General features: G+C 38.7%; 1 protein-coding gene across 1 annotated transcript in view; it reads left to right on the forward strand.

Annotated features, from left to right (window-relative positions):
- lingo1a (leucine rich repeat and Ig domain containing 1a) overlaps positions 1-20,825 on the forward strand; it is a 193,257-nt gene that overhangs the window by 111,779 nt on the left and 60,653 nt on the right. The window lies entirely within an intron of this gene.

A 20,825-nucleotide genomic window follows, 5' to 3' on the forward strand; every position in this document is an offset into this window, starting at 1 on the left:
GCCTGTAATTCTGTATAACTTAGTGCCTTCTAAATTGCTGAGTTCCCAAAAAATTCACCCATATAGAGAAATTAACTACTCAGACTAAAGTCATTTTTAAAGCAGGCTGTAAACATTTTATTTTTGCTTTATAGATCAGCTGTCTTGAACTGGTGGGTGTGTGGGTTCCAGTACTTCCACGGAACTACAGCAGAACAAAGGACCCAACATGTTGAGCCCTCTCCACTCTCCCACTCCCAACAAAGGCCAGCTAAACACAGGATCTCAAAATAAGCAGCAGTTTATTGACTTTGTCAGAGAGCAACGCCTGAAACAACAAAAAAACAGAGGATGTCAAAAACATAAAGGCTTCTCTCTCCCCTCCTAATTTTTTTTAAGTTTACATAGTTTCAACTAAATGCACAAATCTTACACTGGGTGGAGTCTGGTTCTTTGTTTGGAGAAGCAGAGGTGACAGAGAGAGGGCAGAGCTTCTGTCAGTGCTGCTTAAAGGCTGTGCTATGATTTCAACGCAAACATGACGCGCGGAAATGGGACTTGCGAGAGAACGTGTGAGGCTTTTGTGCTTTTTAACACCCTGGAGTATCCATTCCCCAACTGCAGGGTGCGGTGTATCACAAACGTACGTCTATCAGAGCACTCAACAAGAGTCGAAGAGGTTTGCCTTTTGTTTACAACATGACATATCTATTCCAAAGAATTTTCCTGGTTCTTTTAACCGATTTCTCTTCTCTGTCGAGAGTGGCCGCAATATCACGTTATAGATTATTAGATTAGATTCATACAAATGCTTGTATTTCTGCACTTTGACCACAAGGAGATCCCATTATTCCCCCATCTTGTCCTCGTGTCTCCATCCGGCAGGTTATAAATTTTTCAAGTGTGCAGTGTAGAAATTCTCTGCATGAAAGGGACCACACGAGGGGAGTAGATGCAAAAATGACATCATTGGTCTGCACATAGTCATGGAGACCCGCAGCAGCATCAAGCATAAATCAGCCTTAAGAGGGAGTCTTTCCCACAGCTCCTCCAGTAGTGCCTCAGTGATCCCCCACTGGAAAGGCTATCCCCAGTCTCTACATGGTTCGCGTCTATGACACACTCAGAGACACACCCATACACACACTCACACGGAAGGAAAGAGAGATACATACAAACACACATGCACACATGACTGAGGGTCATCACAATTGGCTTCATTCCTCGCAGCTAGAGCTTGCTTATTATCTTGAACGTGGAAAATCAGCCTCAAAAATAAGCTCTGTATTCATCCATTAGCTTTCCCAGCTCAATCACACCGTGACAGGATTGTATTTCAAATCTTGAGATATTGTTGCAATTAATTTCTCAAAACCTGACAGTCTAGTTCCCTCGCTCCTTTCTAACATCTGTTCCTGAGGGAAACTGTTGATACTCTGAAACTTTAAAAACATCTCACCATCTGCGTCACCCAGCACCAATTTCGGGGTTGTAAATGTTGCCTTAAATCTCGACAATCCAAAAGATTTGCTGTGATGTTTTTTAATTACAAATCAACAGATGTTTGTCTTGTCCAATCACAATGCAGATCGGCAATTTGGTGCACACCTGTAGTGGATGCTGCAATTAAAGCAACGCAGAAGAAATAAACAAGGTTCAGTCGTTTACTGAGAGGTCTGAGAGTTTAGCGTGACTTTAGCAAAGTCTTTTCTTCTCACAGAGCTGGATATCTGTAACTTTCTCTGCCTTTCAGCTCGACCTACTTTTTACATGAAGAGGGAAATGATAAGAGAAAAATCACCCCCTTGCTCGCAGTCTTTTCTCCCTTTCTGTTTTTTTTTCTGTCAATAGCCACTGATTGCTGTTAAAAAGTTGCCTTGTTTTGCGTTTTTTGAAATAAAGCTGAGGCAAAATAGACCCAGATCTCTCCGAGCAAAATGTGTGTTTGTGGAAGATTTCCTCTAATCCTTGCTGCTAAGCACAAAACAAGAACTCAAGGTCAGCTTTCCCAAGGATGCAGGGGCCATATTTCTATCATTAAAGGGATTTATGAGATGCTGCTCAGTAGTAGGTAAGTGCTGCACTGCTGTTGTCTTACATTATGCACACAGACGGAGTATATTCACCTGAGCAAGTGTGCAGTTTTACTGAATGGTTGATGCAAAGGCCTGATGCTAAAGATGCCACCCAGGATGTGCTTTAGTACCAGGATTCCTCTCAGTGCATGAAATAGACACAAGTACTGTCAAACCAAAACTGAAGCGAATGAGAGATCATGTGGACTGTGGCAGAGGGCTGACAAAGGTTCCCTCGAATGCAAAGACGCCGTCAGCCCTGACACCTCGTTCGTGTCGTGCACGGGCACAAACACTTCATGTTTGCTATTGGTTTTGTGCCATAAGCTGTTGCCTTGGAAACAGGTGGTGTATTCATGTATACAGGAGTGTTTGTGGATGGAGTATGAAGATACACAATGGCTTGTCTCTAATACGAGCATAGCTGGGATTTGAAGTGTTATCTGTGTGAGTGTCAGCACACTCAGAGAGGAAATGCAAATACATGTTTTCATACTTTGTGTGTGGGAACGTGTGAGTGTGTGTTTGTTGCACAAACCTCATTATTGGGAGTGATATTAGAATGTCCCAAGGAATTAATCTCTATTGTTGATGATGTATGTTTTAATGGTCCTCTCAATGAATATTCAAAAGTCATTTGTCTTAAATATGAAATTGCTTTTGTAATTATTGCAACGAGGAATCGGGCTCAGAAGAACTGACTGCAGAAAGTCATTATGTCTGCGAAATTAATGAACAGTAACAGTAGGCAACGAGAAACCTGTTTTTTTTTTTCACTTTTATTTCTTCTTGTGTCACAAATTCAAAGTTTTGGAACAGAAAAGTGAAGTTAGATGCAAGTGGTGCCCAAACTTAGCAGAAAAGGTGAGGAAATTTGGTAACACTACTTTAGAGGCCTGCAAACTTCATCACACTTAGGTAATAATTAGACAAAGTTTTTTTTTTCTTATTTCTTTGAAATTAGCACATAACTTCTATAAAATAATGTTCAAATGTATTGTTGCAAGTCACAACTGGTAGGTTACTGTTTTTTCCAGTTTGTTTAAAATTTACCCCAAATTTCAAGGTAAGAAGGTGACAATTAGGAAATAATTTATTTGAAATTAAATCCCAACCCAACACAAAACATTTCCAGAAGTATCCCAACATTTCTGCTATTTCCAGAGAAGCAGGTGATAAATAGCTGCTTAGTCCTTGAATACAGAAGTTAGCTTCATTATCAGTGGCGTTTTCTCCTGGAGGCCAAGGGAAGCTATGTTTCCTCTTTTCCTTTTTCACGATAATGCTTCTGTTTTTCGTCACTGTTGTCTCTTCCTTATTTCTCTCCTCTACTTATTGAGCATTTAATGCTGTGTAAAACAGCTCCCTCCTAAATGTTATGTAGGGAATGAGTGGTGAAAATGCGATATTGCACACTGTTGTCCGCAAAGAGGCCAAGCCGAGTTGGCGTCCCTTGGTGAAAAAAAAACAAAAAGAAGAATGATTAACCAATCAGATGAGGCTGCGGTCATGACACTGCTCACCTGTGATTCGCCAAGACTGTGTCAAGGGAAGCCACCCTGTCTTTGGCCTCAAACCAATCAAATCACAGAATCGTCATTACCAAGCCACTGAATGAAATCAGGGAGATTAGCACGTTAGCAGTGTGCATGAAGCGGCCAGTTGTGAATTTGAGTGGGCGGATGAGTAAATTAATAAGATATTTAAGCTAAGTCAAGAGGACAATGTAAATGTGTGAATGAGTGACTGAGGGTGGGAGAGTGAAAGGGCGTGTGTCGGTGTTCAAAGTGTCAATTACATAACAAGCATGTGTAAGTAAAATGAGCGCTCTCTGGGCACTCTGAACAGGTCATTTCATTACATGAAATAGCAATATAAAAGCTGCAACATAGTCTTTTATGTACCCCACTGCCTAAAAAATGTAAAGATTAGAGGCTTTGTCTCACTTGCCTTCTTCAAAAAATATCCCTACGCCACGTCACTGTTCATTGTTTCCTCTGATAATTACCTTTGAAATGTGAAGTGAATAATTTAATTTCCCAATAAGCAGTTGATAGTTAGCTATTTGTTATTTAATTTCACCAAGTTCTTTAGTACCCAATTTCTTGATATGCATAATTGAGATCACATGCAAAATGATACACCTTTATAATTAGGCCTATAATGTTTTACATGATACAATTGAAGGCTTCAGATGTGATATTCACCAAGAGTGAGGTTGTAAATTGGCCTTACCTGATTATGATAGACACTGTGAGTACAGGCGCACTGCAAAACAGAATCAGGTCAGAAGTTATGTGCTAATTTTCACCAAATCTAATGAAATTTCAGGGATAATTTCAAAGAAATAAGAAAAAAACTTTGTCTAATTATTACCTAAGTGTGATGAAATTTGTAGACCTCTAAAGTAAAGTGTTACCAGAAATTTGCGTTTGGTGGATAATTTCTTTGTTGTAACAATACATCTCGCCAATGAAGCTTATACTATGATAAATCTTGTTTATTTTCCCTTTTGATGATGCCACATTTGTGAGGGACATGCGTTTGTGGGATGAGAAATTTGCTTTTATCTGTTTGCCAGAAAAACTGTTTGGCATTGGCCGAATAGAATAAAATAGAATAGAATAGAATAGAATAGAATATTCTTTATCCAACCCCCCTGTGGGGGATTTTGACAGCAGCTCACAAAAAAGTGCAGTAATGCAATAACAATAAAAATGAAATAGTAAAAATAGAAAATAAAATGAGACATTTGAAGAAATACAAAGAAATATCAGAAATATAAAAAGTAGAAAATATTACTATTTACATATTCATATAGGAGCGTGAAGGAGTCAAGATTTGACAAATTTTCCATCCATAAAAATACATTTAACTCAAAATCTGGCACCTTTCAAATGTGAAATGAATCAGCCTCAACGATAACAGATGTATTGCCAAGAAGCATTGTCATAATGAAAAACTAATTCACCAAACACGCATTTGTTTACTTTTCCTTCAGATTTTGGACGCAATAGTGAGCCACGGCTTCCCTTTGTATCTTTCTATGTATGCTGTAGTAGTAGATCCTGCTTTCTAAAATGATTGCAAAGCATCCTTGCGTAAAGGTCACTGACCCCCCTCATAGTGCTTGATGCACTACGCTACCAAAGATTATACTACTGAGCTTCATCCAAGGTTGGCCGCTACAGTTAAGAGCCCATTCTGCATCAAATATTGATGTTTATGGCGGAGGAGAAACAGCTTACAGAGGATGGAGTACAACACACACACACGGCGTAATGTTCACAGGAGGACCGTGATGTGGAATTATGAATTGCAGGTACAATAAAGTGAGTTTTAAAAAAAAGCCTCATTCTGTGAGACTACTACATTCCACTGTTTGCAGTTGTTTTATATAATAAGGCCTTCTTGACCCATCATTTTCATTATGTTCATTTTGTTTTTGACATTTAGCTGATGTTCATATCAAGCTTGATTTATGATAATGGATCCAGTTGGATTTTAGTGCCGAGTCAGGGTCAAGGACACTTTTGCTGGCCAGGCTGTCAGTGGACAAAAAGGCTGTTGTCTCTTTGATTTAGCTTATTATCTTTTGGTTACAAGTGACTCTCTGTTTCTAAGCTCAAATAAATACTACCCTCATGATAGTGCTGTATGTCAGACTGTTTTATCCTCTAAATATACAGCCCCAAGATGCACATATGCACAGTTTTTACCACCATATAGCAAAAAGTAACACCTCAGACGGGTTAGCTTACAGAAGCGTTCTCATTTAAAAGAGAAGATGCAAAGGAAGGAACTATTTTTCCATCAGCGCCCACCTTGTCCCCTCTAAGTGCCTTATTTTCAATCACACAGGAGCAAACTTTTCTATTTCTGTAACCTGATTAATGCACCCCCACGCCTCACAACCACCTCTGCAAACACACACAAAAACATGTCTTTGGTGTCTGAGGCCTGGCTCTGCATTCAGTAAAAACTGTGTGTGGTGTGTCTCCTCAGCCCACCTGGGAAAGACACCTGAAAGCCTATGACGCACTTCATGTTGCATTTATATCAGTGTTTGGAGTGATGTACCCTCCTGATTCAACTGAATGGCACTATTCTTTGTGGGCGCCCCACAGTTTTATTGCCTGTGCTCTATCTTGTTGCTGCTTCTCATATAAATGTATAACTTAAACCCATTTTATATTATCTGCACCTGCTATTTTCTCCACCTGTGAAGGTTTTTCATGCAGACATTTTGCTGGATGTTTCTAAATGTCTTGTATAAACTTAACACAAAAAGTAAGACAAATCTTATTTAGTGGATTATTTCTTTCTTGTGATAATTCTCCTTGGCAATAAATTTGAAATTGTTAGAAAGCCTGTTTATTTCTCCTTTAAATGGTGCCAGATTTATAAGGAACATTCATTTTTGGGATGAACGGCAGAGCTGAGTGTGTGGGTTGCACCAATGAGCAATTTGCCAAATCTTCTCTGCCAATTCCTAACAGCTTATTCTGCCATTGATAGAGCGTTGGCATTATTTTGTGAATTGGATGATTCAATTCTGGTTGCATTATTTAGAACTGGGCCTTCACTTTGGAGATTGCACCAGATAATGCTGCAACTTGTATTTGCAGAACTTGAAGATGTCCAGTTGCAGGAACCTACTCACAATTGGTCATGTGACATACTGATTCTTGGAGCCTGCTGACCACTGTAGCAGGGCCCAGTCTCTTAAGTGCTGCCACCTGGGTTTACCAAAAGCTCAAAACAAGAGTCAAATGCAACATCAGAATAATGTTTGGCATTGACAGAGGTTTGGTAAATTTTTCATGGGTGCAACTAACATACTCAGCTCTGCTTCCACAAATGCAAGTCCCTTACAAATGTTTGCGCCATTTAAAATGGAAATAAACATATTTCCTTACTTTTTGAGATTTATTTTCTAAAACTGCTCGGAGATGTTTCTGGTGGAGGCCATTTTTTTGTCTTTTTTTTTCCAGTACTTTGCCTTGAGGTCAATTCTAGTGTTAACTAGAAAAGCACTCAGAGAGTGCAGACCTCCACCAAGCATAATGTGATTGTGAAGCAACACTTTAGTCCTACTATAATGTTATACTCCCTTTCAGCAGACTGTCTGCTACAAGTTGGTGTTAGTTGCAGGTTTGTACAATAATTTCTTAACTGACAGAATTGGAATTTATGATGACCCAGTACATATTTCATATTCTGGATCTTAGTATCCAAAATATTGCCAGGATCTGGATTGTACTTTTATATCCGTCAGAAATTATGGTGACCATGTCTTCTTTTGTTTTGCAAAGCAATCCGACCATTATGGTGGAGTTATATACTCATATGGTAGAAACAGCCCTATCGCACATTGATTAAGAATCTTAAAAAAAAATCCTGGATCCAGACGGTGATGAACTTTGGATCACCTCCAAAGTTTAATCACTTCTTCCTTAACCCATTTTAAACATTTCCTGAAAATTTCATGAAGATCTCTGTAAATTTTTGAGTCATGCTCTTCCAAAAACATCCTCCTACCTCCTTGGTGGAGGTTATTAAACAGCAAATCCTCACTGAGATTAAAAAGCTCCATAACTGAACGCAGATAGCCTAGTGGTCACGATGATGTTCTGTTTCCTGCTCTATCCATTGCCCTATCCTCTCTAATTAATGGCATGAAAAGCCCCCTCACAAAAAAAAGTGTCCTGACCAAGACCGGCACTATTATGTTCCAACAAAGTTCCAGACAAAGAACACATAAATAAGAAAAAAAAATAATGCTAACATATACGATATGAAAAAGTATTATTCTATACTTGATCTGAAAGATTTGATTTAACAGTGTGTCGAGAGGTGTGCACATGTCATGCCTTGGCTGTATATTTTTGTTTAGACTACCACACAGAAATGACCTAAAAAGGTCAACTGCTTTGCAACCTCAGTGTTTTTCACATTCAAAGGGATTTTTACTCAGAGGGGACATCAAGCTTGTCACATTTGTGTGAATGCTGGAGCTTTGTCCTGTTTGCTCGGTCAGCCTTACTATTCCTGATAAAAGGAGTATGAATAGAAATGTCTTTGAAGTCAACAAACAAAGCAGAATACACAATCACCTGAGCATCCCTGGAACCTGATTTCACATTACTTTCTCACCTGCCCCAGATTAACACTCCGTTTTATGTAATTTCAGTGGAATTATAGACCTGTTTATAATGTATGAATTGTGGTGATGAAGTCAGAGATGCGTGTGTATTCCAGTTACGGAGGAAAAAACATCACAACAAATGACCTTGTATCCTGGTTCATACGGTCTCTCTTACGTTAAGATCAAAACTGATGACAGAAACTTTGTGACATGCACTGACTTTTTGTTAAACCATTCTCTATTTGTACGTCTTGCTTGCTAACTCGCAAAGAAAAAGACAAACAGCCAACATTCAGCTCACCGAGCCTTTCTCACAACATTCTATTTTCTCAAGTCATGGTAGACAGATGGGAATAAGAGGCGATGATCACAGAGGTATTCTTCCTCAAGGTCAAGAGTAGATGTAAGCGAGAAACAGAGGCGTCAAGAAATTACTTTTTTATCCCTAGTGGCAAGCTTAAATCTCCGAAAAGAATATGTTTTGGTACCCCATGCAATTTTTTACCTCTCAGTTTTACTTTCTGTGTGAAATCCTTTTGAAAATAGCAAAAAAGGCTCCAGATTCCACGAACTCCACAGTGAAGGAAATTACCATGATAAAATTATTATTAAGAGTGCCTTTTATTCTTATAAGCCTTCATCCTGAGTCATAAACTCTCAAATAAATATAAGTTTTACAGGTGATGTGCTTGATGGTAAGAAAAATGTCATTTGTTTAAAATTAGGCCCATTGGTTGGATTTTTACTCACATGGAGATAAAACTCCTTTTCTCCCACCCTGGAGAGCAGTGAGGTGTGCTGGTTTGATGGTAAGACAGTAAGCAGGCCTTAATGGATATCACCAATTATTCTGTCTGCTGGCAACAAAGCGTGGCGAGTTACAGCCAGCAGCACATTGGTTTAATGAGACTAAGGTGTCCCCGGTACTGGTTTCAGTGAGTTTGATGAGGACTACCAACAGGGAGAATAGTGCTGCTGCCTGTGATGATACAGAACACGGATCACAGGAGGAATCCATTAAGCTCCCACTCAGTAAGCAGGGAAAGCTTGTGTGGCACCTCTTATTGAGCAGAAATCCTCTAAAACACCTGCTCGTTCGAAGTGTTGGTGTTGTTGATGTGGTGTAAGGGTGTTTAAAGGTGCCTGTAATGAAAAATTCTTCATCAAGCCTTTTGATGTCTAACTCCAATTCATCAGAAGATAAGATACCGCAGAGTATAGCTTGACATATAATGGCTAAAAATACTGGAGTCCCACATTTAATTCAAAATCTTGTAAAGTTAACTCATCAATTCTTGAAACTGAAAGTAATTTTTTTATAAAATTAGTGTATGCCTCTTAACTCTGTAATATTTCATGCAGGTGACCATTTTCCAAAAATTTGGGTAAAACAAAAAAATTATGAAAGCTGTAAAAGCTTTTCCAAAAGTTAAAAGTCATCCCCCCCCCCCCCCCCCACACACACACACACAGAAATTAATTGATTAATTTAATTAATTAAATAAATTAATTGATTAATTTAATTAATTAAATAAATTAATTGATTAATCAAATTAATTTAATTAATTAATTGATTAATTTAATTAATTAAATAAATCATTAAATAAATTATTAAATAAATTAATTAAATAAACATATAAATGAATAAATCATAAATGAATAAAAATGTTATAACTTAATTAGATGTTTTGTAGCATAATTGGGTACAAAAGGGGGTTCCTAAGGGGCTGAGCCTTGTTTATTAATATTGAAATTTAAAAAAAAAATAAAATAAAATGAAAAACAATAAAATGAAATTGAATAAAATAGAATAAATATAACAAAACAGAAAAAAAAATCTTAAATTTATCCACAGAAACCTGAAAAATTGTTGCACAAAAAACCATCAATGATACAGCAACACAGAAAACAGATAAGACTCTGTAGTGGAAGTCACTTCATGGGGTCAGAATCACTCCCAAAATTACACTTGTCACAGTTCATTGCTGCCTCCACAAGTACAGGATAACACTGTTCCATGAATAGAGGAAATTATACAATATGATCCCGTATCCGATCCCAGGTTTTAATTTGCACCGGTTTGCAATACAAATAAATTATTCCACATTTAGGAGACAGAGGGTTTGAGCATTAACATGAATAAAAGCATTACTGATAGTTATATGGTTTATATAAAGTAAATAGTGATACATACTGTATACATTGTGCATATATATATATATATATATATAGCAACTTTAAGGTTTAAAAGAGAGGTGAGGTTAATAAACAGGGAAAATAGTCCCCCTAGATTTAAAACCTATTATGTTTCTAACATTTAATTTCAGTTGTTTGATGATCTAAAGCATTATACTTTTCTGACACAATGCATAATTTTAGTCTTAACTTATGTGTCTGTCCTATTTGCACTTTGCAAAACAACACACTTTGCTTTTATCCACATTTGACTCAGTGTCAGAACGTTCTTTTGGGATGAGGGTTGTAAAGACAAGCTGTCAGTCTCTTTCAAAGTCAGGGAACTTCAACAGATTCAGCATCATTTTAAGCATACAACATCCAGCTGCTTGACAAATAACCTGCTGTGGCACCAAGTGGCAGTAAGTAATGCTTGACATCTGAGGGAATAGCATTGATCCTGAAAGCGTCATTTACTTCCTATTGAGTAGCGATTTGTTGGGCTGGTTGTTTCTCCTTAAAGTGAAGGATGGTTTCTCGATACTGGAGGTATGCGTCAGTGGGCGGCAATGTGCTGTAGATGATGTGAGCCACACCAAAGTTCAAGTCAAAGGTGCTTTAATGATGTGGGGAGGAAGAGGGAGGAAGAAGGGGGTCATTGAAAAAGAGTGAAGGGCGATGAATCACATTTGCCAAAACGGGATGCATTAAGGTGATGCAGATGCTAAGTGCTAAGGGCTTCTAATCTCTTCCTCCACCGGTTATTCCTGGCAGTTTCGAGGATATCACTGTGGAAAGGTGAAAGCAATGTTAGATAATGGCGCCATCATGGGAATTGCAATACAACCCTTGAGACTTCAGAATGGGTTCCTTCCAAAAGCAATTATGCAGTCTTCAAGCTCTTTCATGCCACAACATTGTGTCAATAGCCTTAAAAAGTGCTAAGTAGGACTCAAGGGAGGAGTGGGATAAATGTCATTGCAAGGTCTCGTGCAGTCCTTCCTGTCGAGGAAAGGTGGAAGAAGAACCAAATGTATTCAGTTCATCAGGGAGGCAGGGATTAATTATAGTATCACTCTTAAAACTGACCCTTAAAAGCCTCCTTATTTAGAAACCAGTTTACAATTTTGAGAGCTTGACACATTCAGCCATTGATCAGCCACTCATTTCAGATTCAAATTTCACTTCCATGCATCAAACACGCCGTTATATCAACGATTCACTCATAGTGTCTATGATGCCCACCAATCAAGACCCCATTCATCACTGTAATTAATTGCGCTCTCCCTCTCTTCTATTTATAGGGACACTTTGTTCCTGTCTTGCTGTGTGCAAAAGTGTACACCATAACAACAAAGTACTTCAAATTGAAAAGCCTCTTATTCTGTCTCCCATTTCAATGCCGTTTAGACATGTCACGACATTCAAAGCCAGCCACTGTTGATTGGTGATTAATACAGCTCCAAATAAAGACACAAGGTCTTCTTTTCAATGTGACGCAGTGGTGCTTTTAAACTAATCCACAGAAAACATCAGAAGTATTCACCAGCGGGAAAAAAGAAGCACAGATACTAATGAATCACAAAACATGCTTGATTATGAAGAGTACTTTAAAGGTTTATGATAAATTCAGGGCTTTTTTTACAAACTCACAATCTGGAATAATTTTTTCTGAGGAATCAAAAACATTTATTTTTCTCTATTTAAAGGGGTACCCTTCCACAATTGTTATACTTTGCTTCTTTCATGATTTTCCAGAGAATTATAATTTTCAGTTTGTATAACCAGTTGTAATGCTTTTGAAAATAATTGGGGAGTTTCTTTGCCACATTTGTGACTAATTAACTGAAATAAACACTGATGCCTCTTTAGCACCTTTTTATAGAGTAGAATCTTAAAGTGCTTTGCAGAAAAAAAAAAAAAACTATATATATATATATATATATATATATATATATATATATATATATATATATATATATACAAAATAAATTCGTGAAATATAAAATAAAATTACACAACAGTAAAATAAAATGAATTAATTATTAATTAAAAAATAATAAGTGTGTATCAGGCCAGTCAGAGGCTTGTTTAAGTCATTGTGCCTTTGACAGCTTTTTACAAATGACACCAGAGACATCTGGACAAATATATACAGAAAGATTATTTCACAATGTTGGAGCCACCGATTCAAAATCACGGTCACCTTTTGTCCTATGTCGGGCTCAAGGGAAAACCAGCAAGCCCTCGTCACAAGACCTCAGTGACCTACTGGGGAGGTAGGGGTGGCGCATGTCTGCAATATATTCAGGAGCCTGACCATGCAGAGCTCTGTACACAAAAACAAGAACCTTAGAGTAAATCAATAGCCTTGCAGCAGCATTCTGGACTAACTGAAGACAGTGGAGGCAGGACTTACTGAGACAGGTAAAAAAAGAATTACATAAGTCCAGATGGAATTAAAAAAGCATAAATGATAATTTTCAGTTCAGGATATGACACAATAGACCTACATTTAGAAATGTGTCTTAAATGGAGGAGACAAGATCCAGACAACCATTTAATGGGTTGATCTCCATGTGATCTCCTGTTACTGCAGCTTTATTTGCACTTTCCAGGGGTTCTAGTTTGGTTGCTTTCTCTGTTTCTTACAGGTCTTATTTGAATGAAAATAAAGTTTTCCACAAAGGTAAGGCACGAGGCTTGTCAACAACCAAGAAACAACCCCCAGGTGCGAGAAATTAAGCCTATGTAGAAGTGTAAAAAATTGCTGTTTGTCAAATGTCCACTTGAGGCCGGCTCAGGAAATATGTGATATCAGCAGGTTCAAAGATATTAGAATTATGAGTTTGCCCAATCAGAGGCATAGCTCACCTGACTGGCAGATGGGCACTGTGTAGTTCTCAGTGTTTCCAATATTGCTCTCATTGGCTACAGGCTTCAGAACCTGGCATAAGAAACATGTGGGTGATGTCATAGGCACCATGTCTATTTTTTCATATAGTTTGTGGTCACAACATGTCAACCAGAGTTCCTTTGACCTTAAGTCCATTATAGTTCTGGCTTTCCTGGAATTAGTTTTTTACCTATTTGGCTATAGTTACTGTTACTGATTCAGAGTCCACAGATATGCAGGCCCGTGTTACCTCCTGACCTCAGTCTGATTAGCTTGTATTCTTAGCTTGTAGGTTGAAGCTTTAACTCAAAGAGTATCAATGACATTTTAATCCTGTTAAATATTTATATTAAATGTTATCACTGTGTGCACTATAACAGCTTAATGGTGGCGTTAGAGTACACATGGTGATAGCAAGGAGTTGGTAGACACTCGGCAGCTCCATTACAGTGTGCCTCAAAAGTCAAAATAGGCTGGTTTCAGAATGGAATGGCAATATGAACAACACGTTAAATCTGAAAGCATTTTTTTTTAGACCTAATTACGTTTTTTTTTTTTTTTTTTTTTTTTTCAACCAATGTTCTTAAGGTATCCTTTCTTTACCTATTTTCTTTTTGATTCTGTTAACTTAATTGGTCTGTAGGACTGAACAGCTCTGCTTTCCCTCCAAAAATATTTCAATGGTTCATATAGTAAACCAGGAGTCCTCCCTTTTTGACTATTAATGCATTTCCACCCCAGCCATAGCCCCTTACTTGAACAGTAACTGAAAATAAACAATCTATATGTGTGATGAGGAAGCAAGAAAAGGGCTACAAAACTCTTTTATGATCCTATTGTTAGTAAAAAGAAAATGTATTGGCAGTAACAGAGAAAAATGGTATAGATGAGAGCTTTCATCAAGCAGTTGGCGGTATATGCTGGTTTTTCGACTCCCACTCGAAGCTGAATTATGCACCCAAAGATACACTCTGTGAAATCTGGACTGCTTTCAAAAGCATACAGTTTAATCAATAAAGGAGTCTGTTTGAGTCAGTCTGCTACAATGTCTGTAAAAGGCAGAAACTCAGATCCAGTCAGGAGCGAGGAAGTAGCATAACTACCATGTGCTTGCACTTAAGTTGAAGTAGGTTTAGGGTTATATACACACTCCTGCAGCGTATATGCCATTAGGATAGGAAGAAAACCCCTTATTTGGCCTTTTACAGAAACATTTACCACAGCACAGCTTTCATTATTCTATTCACCGTTATAGTAGGCTACGTTTGGCTTTACCAGGAACAGTATTTAGCTTCCTCTAAGAGGGTGAGGCGTAAAAAAAAGACTGTTTCCCCTGTGGCTGTTGAGGGAATAGAGTCACTCAGCATTAAAAGAGGTGTTTTCACCTTAGAAAAAAAAAAAGAAAAACATTATAGACCACTGCTAATACTGTGTGACACAGCGTGTGTCATTGTACACACTTTGCTGAGCACACCTTGCCCCATCAATCGTTCAGGAGACCTTTTAATCCTGCTGCTTCCCTGTGGCATGGGCTGTTCTCCAGCTGAGAGCAGCAGGTGTTTATTGGCTTTGGTATCAGTAGGAAACTTGTGGTGGCCTGTCTCACCTTTAATTCTAAGGTTTCTGCTAAGGCTGCGACATGTCTCTCTATGACTTAAGCTGTCAGCCAGAAACTTTGGTCTTAAGTGACGTACCAAGACAGGGTGAAGTTCAGTTTTATTCATTAAAAAAGGTTCCAGAGCAGATAGCTGGTGCTATGAGACAGTAGTGAGGCTACAGCCCACATTGTGCTGCTAGAATCTATATATCTATCTTTCTAGATAGATAGATAGATAGATAGATAGATAGATAGATAGATAGATAGATAGATAGATAGATAGATAGATAGATAGATAGATAGATAGATAGATAAAGTGTGAGTGTCGCCTGGGCCCTCGCGTCCAAGACAAATTTCTCCCATGGGAGACAATAAAGATCTCATCATCTCTAAATAGATAGCTAGATTTCCCTTCAGAACTGCCTCAATCCATCATGGCATAGATTCAACCAGGTACTGGACTATTCCTCAAAGAGTTTGGTCCATATTGACATAATAGCATCACGCAGTTGCTGCAGATTTGTCGGCTGCACATCCATGATGAGAATCTCCTGCTTCACTACATCCCAAAGGTGCTCTATTCAATCATGTTCAAGAAACCAGTCTGAGATGATTCCAGCTTTATGACATGGAGCGTTATCCTGCTGGAAGTAGCCATCAGAAGATGGGTACACTGTGCTCATAAAGGGATGGACATGGTCAGCAACAATACTCAGGTAGGCTGCAGTGTTTGAACTATGCTCAATTGGTACTAAGGGGCCCAAAGTGTGCCACGAAAATATCCCCCACACCATTACACCAGCAGCAGCAGCCTGAACCGTTGATACAAGGCAGGATGGATCCATGCTTTCATGTTGTTGACGCCAAATTTTGACCCTACCATCCGAATGTGACAGCAGAAATCCAGACTCATCAGACCAGGCAACAATTTTCCAATCTTCTATTGTCCAGTGTAAGTGAACCTGTGCGAATTGTAGCCAGCTGACAGTAGGGTCACCCAGTGTGGTCTTCTGCTGCTGCAGCCCATCTGCCTCAAGGTTGGACGTGTTGTGCGTTCAGAGATGCTCTTCTGCAGACCTCGGTTGTAACCAGTGGTTATTTGAGTAACTGTTCCCTTTCTATCAGCTCCAACCAGTCATTGGCCATTCTCCTCTGACCTTTTTGTCTTTTTGGGACCATTCTCTGTAAACCCTGGAGATGGTTGTGCGTGAAAATCCCAGTAGATCAGCATTTTCTAAAATACTCAGACCAGCCCGTCTGGCACCAACAACCATGCCACGTTCAAAGTCACTTAAATCACCTTTCTTCCCCATTCTGATGCTTGGTTTGAACTGCTGCAGATCGTCTTGACCATGTCTACATGCCTAAATGCATTGAGTTGCTGTCATTTGATTGGCTGATTAGAAATTTGCGTTAACAAGCAGTTGGGCAGGACTACCTAATAAAGTGGCCGGTGAGTGTATATATACTTAGTTAAGAAGTTGAGGCACACTCATTGGTAGAGCCATTTATTTTACACGATGAGATTCCTGAGATCTGTTCAAACACCCATGGTAAATCCATCAATGTGTAAAAACTTGTGAATACTGGCTAGGAAAAAAAACCCTTAAGAGACATAAATCTTAAGAAAAGCCAACGTATGCATCTAGATATGCTGAGACTGGGGGATTTTACAGTTTGACAATTTATAGGATAGGGTCTAATGACAGCAAATACCAAATCTGAAGTGCTGAAGTTAATAACTTCAGTTAATATCTAAAGTGGGATGTCAAAGTAACTGCCCTGCTTTGATGAATCATACTTGCCTGATACATATTGGCACGATGTTTTGCTATTTACACTAATTGGTCTGATGAGGCAGCATAATTAAAGGTCAAATTATCTGGAAGTGAAAGGCCCTGACCCCTCTCACTCAATACTATTACCCAGATTGTCTCAATAAGGCTGAATTATGGAATACCTGCAACACTACAGGGATGGCATTTGCAAATATTTGTTTCCCCCCGTGAGAGAAAGAAAGAATTTGCTTCCTGCAGATTAATGCTGAGTCAGGAATATAGCAGGAGAGCAGTGCAAGAAAACTCATTAAGGAGCAGTGATTATTTGCTGTTTGTTGCGAGGCTTGGTTTTTTATTGTGCATACAGGACTTGGAGGATTTGAATATAAATCAACTGATAGGAGAGCATGACGGGATTTTCTGCCTGGTGAAGGGTAGAGCGCAGTTTGTTATCCAGGAATATAAGTGAGTCAGGGTCAGGGAGGAGATTTTGTGCTTTCATTTTGGCTATTTGACTAACTTTGCTCATATAATACAGCTTCAACTATTTCATTGGTGAGCTTTGAGAAACAACCCAGTATCAAATAGAGTGTGGTTGGTTCCAAGTTTTTTAAATATGATACAGTACTGATACTTTCTGATGCAGTTCTGAGAATACAGATGTGAAAATGCTGATACTTTTCAAACAGGAATGGATTATGAGAAGTGATCACAATTTAACTAAATATGTCTAGATTTAAAACCAAATTCCGTGACACAAACATGATAAAAAATATATTCATGCAAAGGTGAAAAAAATACTGAGGTATAAAGAATAAGTGCCCTGCCTAAAGCCCCTGTTAGCAGGGTTGACATTCTTGCTTTTCTTGGATCGTTTCACCCAGATTAGAAGGCTGCAGGTTCTCCAAGCTCCATTGTTGGAGAAGCAGTGATTGAACAGTTTTATTGCTTTACCTCCTCAGTTTTGGCATGTAATTAACCTTCAATCATGCTTGCACTTATCAGTGTCAGCTGTAATTCCATAAAAGAAATGTAGCCCCCCGGGGTCTTCTTGTGCGGGAGAAGTCACCTGCTATTTTATTAATGGCTCTTCTAAAGCAGGAAATGGTTAATATGCGGAAGGTTCTCCCACAGTGACAGGCTTTAATATTTGACGGCATGTGGTGCTTGAGCTATTACTTTAGACGACGTCAACTCATGGAGCAGAACAATGAATCTCACAGGAAAAATCATGCACTCAATGTCAGAGTCACCACTCGTCAAATACCATGTGAGGAGGAAGGATTTGTGACATGGATGAACAGAATCCAAAAGGTATATTTTGATAAGAGAGGAAAAGAAGGAGGAAAGACTATCAAATATGGATGTTATCTCTGAGACGTCACACTCTGCTTTCTAAAGTGATGTTTGAAGCCAAATGATGGGGGCATTATGTTAGAAACACTGATTTTACATAACTTTTGATCAAACTGGAATAGAAGTGGAGGTGATACCTGAGCCCCCTGGGGAAAAAAAAAACATGACACATCCAGCTGTCTGTCAACTCATCTATGTTATTATTAGGCAAATATATGCCTAACACATGCCTAACCATAACACTTGTCTTTCTGTAAACTTAACACATGTGCTCTGAACACCTGCCTCCCACACAGTTTGAGAATATAAAAAAATAAATAAATACCCTTAACAGGGGGTTATGAGGCTAACAATCGACTTAATTTCTTGACTAACAAAGTATTTTATACATATATATATATATATATATATATATATATATATATATATATATATATATATATATATATATATATATATATATATGTATATGTATATATGTATATATATATATATATATATATATATATATATATATATATATATAGAGAGAGAGAGAGAGAGAGAGATATTAATGATTCAAGAAAGATATTCATTAAGACACATTAAAAAAAAACAAAGAAAAATTACTTCCACTTTTTCTCAGAAAAAAATCTGCTTTACATTTTGTCTAAAACAGGAGCACAGAGATTGTGTTTTTTCACCATTTCCTTTTATGATGCATCATAACTCTACCTTTTTGAGATTTTAGCTCTAATCTAATTCTCCTTTACATCTGCTTCCTTTCAAACTGTATGGATGTACTCTACCCTCTCCATTACAGACCTGTATAAGGGGAAGTGTTTTGTTGTGGTTTCCTGTACCTGGAAGCTCCTTCCAGCCTTTTTCCAGTGCTCTCCTCTGTGGCTCTGACTCAGTTGATTGGTATTTATTTACAACAACCCCAGCTACCCAGTGTCTGGGTCTGTGCTTAGGTCAGCGTCTGCCACTCTATGGTATATTATATAGATGGGAAATCATGTGGCATACTGCTAATGTAAACAAAATAAAAAATGGTCTCGGTTACATTGCACAATAAAGCATAAAGGTATTCAGTGCAGCTTTGGCTGGGACAGAAACTGTATAACACCAGATTGGTATCTTTGATTGTTCCCTGAATTGTCTTTTAATATCACGTACATTCTTTTGAGAAACTGCAATCTCCCTGGTAGTATCTCAGCTAGCAACCCTCCTGTTCACTCTTTTATTCAACAAAGAAGTGTGTTTGTTTCTTCTTTAGCCATCAATAACATCCCAGTGAAGGCTGTGATTGATCAAAATTAACCACTTTTGAAATATTTTAACATTTTAAAGCAGTCTAAATGGGCTGCATTGAAATGTAAAGGAAGCTAGGAGCAATCTGTTCAAGCAAAGCCCACATAATTCACTTTGGCTTTAAGGGTCACACTAGGGGTGGCCGACCAGATTTTAAGTTGGGCCCAGGTCACCTTCTGCTGCAGGTGTCTATAGTGATCTACTATGAATGCAAACACTGAACAACTCAGACAACAAGGTTTCCACTTTGCACAAACCTAGTACAAAGCATTATATACAGCACCTTACAAAGTAAAGTGACAAAAGTTTGACCAAGTCAACGAAAGTCACGAATACATCAGGAAAACCCATAGACTATGTTTAATGGATGATGCCCCCACGACGTCAACCGTCCATTCCTGAAACAGATTTTTGAAGCAAATCTGCTGGTGTGGCCATATTGGAAGTGGGGCTGGCTTTGAGTCTCCACACTAACAGCTACAGGAGGCCTATTAGTAACGTAAGCTGAGCTTTGCCCCCGATTTTGCAAACTGGTCTGCATTCACGCTTTATTTAGAGAATTTTCAGCAGGTTACTTTCACAGAAAAACACCACTTAATAAGGCTCTAGTTCTCATTGTATCGTAAAATGGCGCAACCTCCGCTGCAGAGCCACAGCTGGGTACGAGACGCTCGCCGCTTAGTGTATCAGTCCGCGCGCTGCGTGCCAGATATAAACAAACACAGGTAGTCTGCCAGGACAAATTATGCAATAACAACGTAAAGATGAGTGTGAGGACGACCTGCCACTCACTTTGAATAAAGCGTGAATGCAGACCGATATCAGATTTTTTCAGTAGGAGTCCGTTTATTTGTGTTTTTGGTCAAGTAAAAATTGGCCCCGTCTGAGTGCAGAGGAAACCGTCAGACGAGCAGGGAGGGGGTGTTTGGTGCGTGCGCTCTGGGCTTCTGCTGCACAAAAACACTGCTGTAGGGGTAATTTCTGCCCTAAACCTTGTGATAGGACCCAACTAGTTCCATCCTGGAGTATCACTTTAAGGCAGGCAAGCCATGACTGATATGTTTTAAAACACAATTAAGATGTTGTAAGATGAAGTGGCTAACATTGAAAGCCTTATAATACATAAAAAAACACACATTCAGGTAACTTTCACTGATCAGCTGCATTCAGTAGATACCACATCAGTGGGACCACAAAGCGCTTAGAAAATGGATTTGAACTTGTTTCAATGTGGCGATTTTAGGATCTATCTCCCAGTTAACATCCACTACTTTAGTACAGAATCAAGCATCAGCAACTTTCTCACCCCTCCACTGAGCACAACATGGAAAAACTGTCCTCTCCTCTGACACGGGACTACACTGGCTCTCTTAATATGAAGAGTAAGATTACATCAGTAACTTAGAGACGCTGTCGGGCTCAGCATGAAGCTCTCTGTATTGTTGCCAGCTCAGCCCCGCTCAGTGCCGTTTAATTCGACTCGTCCTAATTACCAGATGAAAGAAAAGCCTCCCTGCATGTCCTCTTT

This window comes from Halichoeres trimaculatus, unplaced genomic scaffold (assembly GCF_033239565.1).
Source record: "Halichoeres trimaculatus isolate MK-OKI-2021-1 unplaced genomic scaffold, fHalTri1.1 fHalTri1_scaffold_10, whole genome shotgun sequence".
In the NCBI taxonomy this organism is placed as follows: Eukaryota; Metazoa; Chordata; class Actinopteri; order Labriformes; family Labridae; genus Halichoeres; species Halichoeres trimaculatus.